The following is an 8473-nucleotide window of genomic DNA, read 5'->3' as shown; positions in this document are numbered from 1 at the left end:
AATTGGGAAAAGTGTCATTTTATGGTACAAGAAGGAATCGTTTTGGGTCATATGGTTTCTAAAAAGGGTCTAGAAGTTGACAAAGCTAAAATTGAGGTAATAATGCAATTGCCTGAACCAACTTCGGTCAAAGTCATTCGTAACTTTTTGGGACATACGGGTTTTTATCGTCGATTTATTAAGGATTTTTCTAAAGTTGCAAAACCCTTATGTAACTTATTGCATGTTGACCAAACTTTTGAGTTTACTTCCTAATGTAAAAAGGCGTTTGAAACAATCAAACCAGCTCTTGTTTCGGCACCTATTATCATTACCCCGAATTGGACCAAAGGTTATGTGTGACGCAAGTGATTGAGCTGTAGGTGCCATTTTGGGGCAATGACAAAACAAGATTTTTCACTTCACTTACTATGCAAGTAAGACTCTTATTGAAGCTCAATTAAATTATACCACAACGGAAAAAGAATTACTTGTGATAGTGTTTGTCTTTGATCGTTTTCGATCCTATTTGATTGGTACTAAAGTCACCGTGCACACAGATCATTTAGCCATCAAATATCTCTTTAATAAAGCTGATGCTAATTCACGACTTATTAGATGGATTCTTCTTTTTTAAGAATTCGATTTAGAGATTATTGATCACAAGGGAAGTGACAATCAAGTATCCGATCACCTTTCAAGAATTGAAGGGAAGGTGTCAAGTGGGGAAAGTCATGAGATTAAGGAAATTTTTCCGAATGAATATGTTTTGGCTTTTCAACACATTTTCAAAAAGAAGATCCTTAGATGTGGATATCACCAATTATCTTGCATGTAGCCTTAAACCATATCATCTTCAGGGAAATCGGTTTACAAAATTTCTTCATGATTGCAAGAAATATTTGTCGCATGATCCATTTCTTTATAAAATGGGAGCAGACAAAATTTTGAGAAAATGTGTTCCGGATTATGAAATCCAAGCTTTGTTAAAAGATTGTCATGCTTCACCAATACGGTGGCTATTTTGGTGGACAATGTATGGCGGCAAAGTTTTTACAAAGTGGATTTTTTTGACCCACCATGTTTAAAGATGTTTTTGAGTTTGTGAAAAGTTGTGACCAATGCTAAAGAATGGGAAATTTGTCCCAACAAAATGAGATGCCCTTAAACAATATTTTAGAAGTTGAACTTTTCGACATTTGGGACATTGATTCCATGGGACCATTTCCTATGTCTTTCAATAATCAATACATCTTAGTTGCGGTTGATTACGTCTCGAAGTGGGTAGACGCTAAGGCTTGTCAAAGAAATGATGCCAAAATGGTAATGGATTTTTTACATAATTTTTTTTGTCCATTTTGGAACTACCCGAGCCTTGATAAGCGATGAAGGGACTCATTTCATAAACAAAATTCTAAGTGTCGTTCTTAGCAAATACAACATCCAACATAGAGTTGCCACAACTTACCATCCACAAACGAATGGTCTTGCCAAACTTTTCAATCGTGAGATTAAAAATATTTTAGAGAAAGTTGTCAAGCAAAACCGTAAGCATTGGTTACTCAAGTTGGATAATGCATTATGGACTTACTGAACCGCCTTTAAGACCCCTTTGGGTATGTCTCCATATCAATTGGTTTTTGGAAAGACATGTACCTCCCGTTAGAACTAGAATATAAGGCATTTTGGGCAATTAAAAAATTAAATTTAAATGCAAATTCTGCGGGAAAGAAAAGAAAGTTCCAACTCAATGAGTTGGAAGAATGGAGGCACCAAACTTACGAGAATGTCAAATTATATATAGAAAAAACAAAAGCATGGCATGATCGTAGGATTAATCACCGGGTTTTGGGAAAAAGGTCAAAAAGTTCTACTCTTTAATTCTCGATTAAAGCTTTTTCCTGGAAAGCTTCAATCAAGATAGTCAGGACCTTTCATTATTGTTGAAGTGGAAAAGTTCATAACAATATATCTTTAGAACCCCTAGGATAATAGTGTTTTCAAAGTTAATGGGCATTGGGCCAATCATTTCTTTCTGGAACGAATGCAATATCCAAGCCAAAAATATTTCTGATTTTTAAGAGCCACCTTTGTATATAGTGTAAATATTTCTTTTTCTTTAGTTGATGTTTGATTTTTGCAGGGGTGCTTATAGTGGGGACCCACGGTCTGGACTGCCCAATTTTTGGGCGGGACTTTGAAAAATCAGTAAGCCCCTAAAAACGTTGATACAAAAGTTGACTTTAACTTACTCTTCAACATTGTAAAAGAAAATGTTGAGTTTTTGTTTATTCTTTGAACTTTTGATAGAAATTATAAAAGTCCTTAAGAGGTTTTATTTTTTATTAACATTTAGAGCCTCCTCATCTTCCAAGTTTTGGATTATTTCTCTCATGGCTCGCTCAAAGAGGCTTGTCCCTAGCCCATTTCCGACCCGATGATCCTTGCGACAGGATGCAACCGCCGGTGAACCTGTCACCGATTTTTCAAGTAGCACTAGTGGTGAAGCCGTTTCAGGGACACCATCGTCTCTGACTAGCACCCCCGTGGCCCCCGCTGTTTCTGCCACCGGTCAAACCACTACTCTTCGTGTGGATTATGATGAGTCCCATGCTGTCGTTACTCCGATAACCATCCTCCTTTCCTCTTCTTCACCCTCTATCACCGAAACCCTAACCATCGGCGGCTCCACCGTCACATTGCCATCGATGGCACCTCTCCCTCCCTCTATTACTAAACCACTTTTCCTATCATTCACCATCCCCACCCCAACTGTCACGATATCACCACCATGAGTATACCCCATTAACCCGTAATGTAATTAACCATGTCTCGTCACCCTCAACACTGCCTAAATTGAAAGCAACCCTCATTATCCATTTGACCTAAATCTGAGTAACATAGTGGGGGATGAATTGCACTTTGATTTTGATGGAAACCATCCACCAAATGATGAGGATTTATCTCCTTTCTCCGAGCCGCAAGCCAACATGGAACCCCAAGGTTCTGATGTGCCTATTGATACCACAACTAACAATGCCCATAGTGGGCAGACATTGGGCATTGATTCTAGTTCTAAAAGTGAAGAGAGTAAGAGTTCTGATTCAGAGGTGCAACCCTCTAAGAAAGAGAAACAGCCGGTTGATGAATATAGTGACTTTGAAACTGAATTGGAAACTGTGACAACCAAGCCCCCTCGTAAGCATGAGACTGCGACTAAGAAGAAAGAGGTTATGACTGGAAAGAATCCCAAGCTAGTGCTGTATGCAAAAAGGTATGAACGTATAAAAAATAAAAAGATTCTCATGAAACGTGCCTTTGACCCCAAGTTGGTCGAGGGAGTGGTCACTGTAAAGCATCATCTTTTGGCACTCCATTGGGACAATCTTGTTGCTTCCCCTACTATGGCCACTATTTCGTGGGTAACTAAATTTTATGTGGCTGTAGGTAGTACTAAGAGTGATTTTGTCATTGTTCGGGGGAAGAAAATTGATTGGTGATAACTCTCAATTTTGAGAGTTATTTGTTGTTCAATACTCCTATTTTTTATGTGTTTTATATACCCACTTTGCTTCTTTCTTGTATTTTTGGTCTAAAATGTTTTAAGAGGTGATGAAAGATCAAGGATTTGATTATTTTCTGAAAAATCGTTACTGTTGGAAAAATAACCATTGTCTGCTTACTTTCTGCCCACTTCGGTATTTTCTTCAAAACGGATCTGGATAAATTTAAATACGTGTTCTTCTGGGTATTTAAGAGAATTAATTCTGCAGTCAAATCCAAAAATCTCACAATATTTAAAGGAATGGGCCTTGTTGTATAAAAAATGTCTTAAAGTGCTTTTTCCCTTATTTTAATGAAAAAGTCATCTCTACCTTTTCCTTATTTTAAAGAAAAGGCCATCTCTACCTTTCCATTATTTTAAGGGAAATGTCATCTTTACCTTTTTCATCCTTTCAAAAAAGGTGAAAAGGCCATAAAAGCTTACAAGAAGTGATGGGAAGTCTTTGCCCTCTAGATAAAGAAGGCTTTCCTTCCTTTGGGTAAAAGGGATGTCCATCTCTACATTTCTCCTATAAGTTGAAGCGTTTACTCTCTTTGGAAGACATCATCTTGGAGCATTTACTCTTAACTGAAGATCTGGAGCAGTAAAACAAGTTTAACCTTCTGTATGTATTTCTTTTCTCGTATTTAATTTTCAGTAACATTTCTGTGCATTGTATGCCCTCTGCGGGCAACAATTTTAGTGAAATTTCAATTCAAGTATTTCTTATGCATTTCTCTTCTTCTTCTTCTACGTTCTGTAATTTTATTATGAGCTAATCACCCTCTTGGGTGTGACTGTGAGTCAAACTTAAGAAATTGAAGGCACACTTGGGTGTTGTCATTTTTATTAATTCTTATGCTTGGTCACTTTAAGTCGGGACTTAAGCTCAACGCGGATAAGCCGATCACTTTAAAGTATTAATATTAGATTCTTGATCCAGAGATAGATGGATTCGAAATACAGCTTAAGTGATGCACAAAGATTTGAGAGAGTCTTTGATAATCACGTAGAGATACGGATTCTGCATGTTTTTAGCTAATGTTCAAATATTAGTCGAGATTTACACTACAAAGAGATTTGAGTATAAATCATCAGGCTAGTGGAATTGGATATCTTTTTATCACTTAGCTAATTCGACAAGCTTAAAAATGATAAAAGTGGACACTTTGTGGGCACTATGTGGGCACAGTATATAAAAATTCACTTTCGAGAGATTGGAGTTTTTATAGAAGTCCCATGAGTTTCTGACCATACTGTTCCTACAATCTTCTTAAGGGAAACTTACACCTATACCCATCTGTTAATTTTAAAGGTTTATTTCGTATTCAAAGCTTTGCACCAACAAAACTCAGCTTTTATTCACAAATCAAAACATGCTCAAGAAGTTCATGAAACTCTCTGATTCTCAGTAATTTAGTCCCTGTGGAAAATGATATTGGTACTATATCACTCTATTACTTGAAGCGATCATAGTGTCGGCGTGCACTTGCATCGCCACTGTGGAGACTTTGTGCCTACTGTATGAACACTTACGATTCTAAGCCATCAAGTTTTTGGCGCCGCTGCCGGGGATTGGAATGATTTTTATCCTGAGATATTTTTATTTGAGCCTTCGTTGCTTATTTCTTGCTTAATGCATTTCCCGTGTTGTATGTCGTGGCTACAATACGGTGAACTTTTACCTCTTGATCTTGAGATTGAAAGAGCTGTAATTAGATGAAGAAGAGGTAAAAGTTCACCGTGTTGTTGTCGTCGCTGCTGGATCGTCCCAACAGCCATCTCAGTCACCGTTTGCCTCCGGATGTGGTTCTGCTACATAATGTCGGTTTTAGCATGTCAATGGAAAGAAAACAACCAGAAGTTGGACGTGATTCTCAAAAAAGTTCAAGGAGTTGACGACCGACTCGCTAGTTTGGAAAAGAAGACAGCCCGTTATTGGGCTTATTCATGTGATTGGAACTGTTTTGCTCGAAAGGTCCATGGCCGTCAAGAATTGCTTCTTGTAGCCCAGTTGCCGTGATTTCCTGGGGGTTTGTGCCCTCCACAAGTTCGAAGTGTATAAGATGTTGTTGGACTTCCTATTGATGTACCTTCCATTGTTGCACCTTCTGGTGCTGCTCCTACAGTCCCTATTCCAGATGTTCATAACTCCGAGGAAGCAGATCGGGCAACTATGTGCCCGTAGTGAGCAGGTTTGAAGATAATGGTTAAATACTTGACTTTCCATCAATACCTCTTGAACAATCTTTTTGGGTTATCATATTTGGGTATATCTTGATACACTTTTAATCCGTCTTTTGTGTCTTATTCATGGATTTGTCATAACTTTTGTGTTATATATTATGACTTGGTATTGGAAATTCTTTTTGTTTGTCTAGTTCCACTCTTCTTTTCAGGTACAACATTCTTGTGTGATTTTTAATTGTGTTTACGTTAAAAAAAACGTGGGACCTTCTTTCATTTTTAAGCCTAAACACTTTCCCGTTGAACCCAATCTAAGCCACTTCTTTTGGTCCCTTTCCATACAATGGGGACATTGTTCAATTCAAGTTTGGGGGGAATGTGTTCAAAAAATAAAAATATAGCTTCGAAAAGTTGGAAGGTATGCAAAAAAAAAAGTCTTCAAAAAATTGGAAGACTAAAATATTAAGCCCATTTGTCTAAAAAGACAAAAATATACCAAAAAATGGGTCGAAATTATTGCCGATTACTTAAAAGTGAATCAATGAGAATTTTTGCATCAAATTCTTTTGTAGTATAGGAAAAGTTTGGGGGAGGGATATACATAATCATTGCCATAAACACTAGCCCTAAAAGTCCTACTGATTAATGGCAACACTATGAAGATCAAGTAGGGAAGTTGCACATCATCCATGCTAGAGAATCTCCAACACCTTCTGCAAGTTTTTGCCTTTGTATCTTTCTTTAGGTTTTCTTTTCCTTATTTTTTTCTTTTACTTGAGGACAAGTAACACCTCAAGTTTGGGGGTATGATAACTCTCAATTTTGAGAGTTATTTGTTGTTCAATATTCCTATTTTTTATGTGTTTTATGTACCCACTTTGGTTCTTTCTTGTATTTTTGGTCTAAAATGTTTTAAGAGGTGAAGACAGGTCAAGAATTTGATTATTTTCTGAAAACTCATCACTGTTGGAAAAGTACCCACTGCCTACTCACTTTCTGCCCACTTCGGTATTTTCTTCAAAGCGGATTTGGATAAATTTAATTACGTGTTCTTCTGGGTATTTAAGAGAATTAATTTTGCGGTCAAATCCGAAAATCTCACAATATTTAAATGAATGGGCCTTGTATAAAAAATGTCTTAAAGTGTTTTTCCCCTTATTTTAATGAGAAGACCATTTCTACCTTTTCCTTATTTTAAGAGAAAGGCCATCTCTACCTTTTCCTTATCTTAAAGAAAATGACATCTTTACCTTTTTCATCCTTTAAAAAATGGTGACAAGGCCAGAAAAGCTTACAAGAAGTGATAGGAAGTCTTTGCCCTCTAGATAAAGAAGGCTTCTTCCTTTGGGTAAAAGGGATGTTCATCTCTCCCTTTCTCCTATAAATTGAAGTATTTACTCTCTTTGGAAGACATCATCTTGAAGCATTTACTCTTAACTGAAGATTTGGAGCAGTAGAGCAAGTTTAACCTTCTGTATTTATTTCTTGTCTCGTATTTAATTTTCAGTAACGTTTATGCGCATTGTATGCCCTCTGCGGGCAACAGTTTTAGTGAAATTTCAATTCAAGTATTTCTTATGCATTTCTCTTCTTCTTCTATGTTCTGTAATTTTAATATGAGCTAATCACCCCCTTGGGTGTGGGCGTGAGTCAAACTTAAGAACTTGAAGGCACACTTGGGTGTTGCCATTTTTATTAATTCTTAAGCTTGGTTAAGTCGAGACTTAAGCTCAACGCGGATAAGCCGATCATTTTGAAATGTTAATATTAGATCCTTGATCCAGAGATGGACGAATTCGAAATACGGCTTAAGTGATGCTCAAAGATTTGAGAGAGTCTTTGATAATCACGTAGAGATACGGATTCTACAAGTTTTGAGCTAATATTCAAATATTAGTCGAGATTTATACTACAAAGAGATTTGAATATAAATCTTCAGGCTAGTGGAACTGGATATCCTTTTATCACTTAGCTAATTCGGCAAGCTTAAAAATGATAAAAGTGGACACTTTGTGGGCACTATGTGGGCACAATATATAAAAATTCACTTTCGAGAGATTGAAGTTTTTATAGAGGTCCCATGAGTTTCTGACCATAGTGTTCCTACAATCTTCTTAAGGGAAACTTACACCCGTACTCATATGTTAATTTTAAAGGTTTATTTCGTATTCCAAGCTTTGCACCAACAAAACTCAACTTTTATTCACAAATAGAAACATGCTCAAGAACTTCATGTAACTCTCTGATCCTCACTAGTTCAGTCCCTGTAGAAACGATCTTGGTACTATACCACTCTATTACTTGAAGCGATCATAGTGTGTAACACCCCCATACTCCACATTTGCATAAAACACATATTTCATTACATAGAAACATGGATTACATCAAAAGGTCCCACTAGTACATGGATTGCTATATGTACAAAATCTACATATAAAATTTCCAAAACAAATTCTGTACTACTACATGTAACACAACATGTATCTTCCAAAAGCAGACAATAGGTTAGGAAAATAATCACATTTTCCCTTTCCCTTTTATATCCCCGGACCCAGCTATTTCTGCATTGCATAATTTAAAACAGAAAATGAGGGTTAGACCATACGGGTCTAGTGAGTAAATCCCCTATTTGCAAATGCAGGGTGATGAACACCAAAACATGATAATGTAATCWTGGTTTAGAAATATCCTGYAATATAACAAATGATGCAGTTCMCAATGTCATGCATAAAGAAGTATATCCAAAAATCTCACTTCTTTAAA

Source organism: Cynara cardunculus (assembly GCF_001531365.2).
Source record: "Cynara cardunculus var. scolymus isolate 2C chromosome LG 11, CcrdV1, whole genome shotgun sequence".
NCBI classification, from domain to species: domain Eukaryota; kingdom Viridiplantae; phylum Streptophyta; class Magnoliopsida; order Asterales; family Asteraceae; genus Cynara; species Cynara cardunculus.
Note: the sequence above shows the minus strand (reverse complement) of the source record.